The following is a 512-nucleotide window of genomic DNA, read 5'->3' as shown; positions in this document are numbered from 1 at the left end:
CTCGGAGCCTGTGGCCATCATAGGGACTAGGCAGTCGCCTGAAACGGTGACCTAAGCGCAGTGCTTGGCACGTAGTAGGCGTCCAATTTACAGTTGTTGAATGAACTCACTGAGAAAATAAATGAATGGGGTTGATAGACCGGAGAAAGGGAGGTTGGCTCAGCGTGACTGCCCCCCGCCCACCGCCCCATCCCTGGGAAGACTGCTTCAGTGAGAGTGGGGAGGGGATGCTAGGTGCAAGAAGCCCCTAGGGCAGCCGTTCAAGGTAGGACTCGGAAGACCTGGGAGCGCGGGCTTAGGGAGAAAGGTCTTGGCTGAGCACTCCAGGCGGGCTCCAGTTTCGGGCTGAGGCAGAGCGACAGCCCGGGCAGGCTCCTGTCTCCGGGCGCACGGGGCTGCGAGCGCGCCCCCGTCCTCTGTGGGGAGGGGCGGTGGAGGCGCGGCGCCTTTAAGCCCGGGCGCCGGCCCCGTGGCCCCGCCCCTCCGGGGGACGCCTCGGCGCGCGGCCGCCG

This window comes from Suricata suricatta, chromosome 12 (genome assembly GCF_006229205.1).
Source record: "Suricata suricatta isolate VVHF042 chromosome 12, meerkat_22Aug2017_6uvM2_HiC, whole genome shotgun sequence".
Taxonomy (NCBI): domain Eukaryota; kingdom Metazoa; phylum Chordata; class Mammalia; order Carnivora; family Herpestidae; genus Suricata; species Suricata suricatta.
This window is presented reverse-complemented; position numbering follows the sequence as displayed.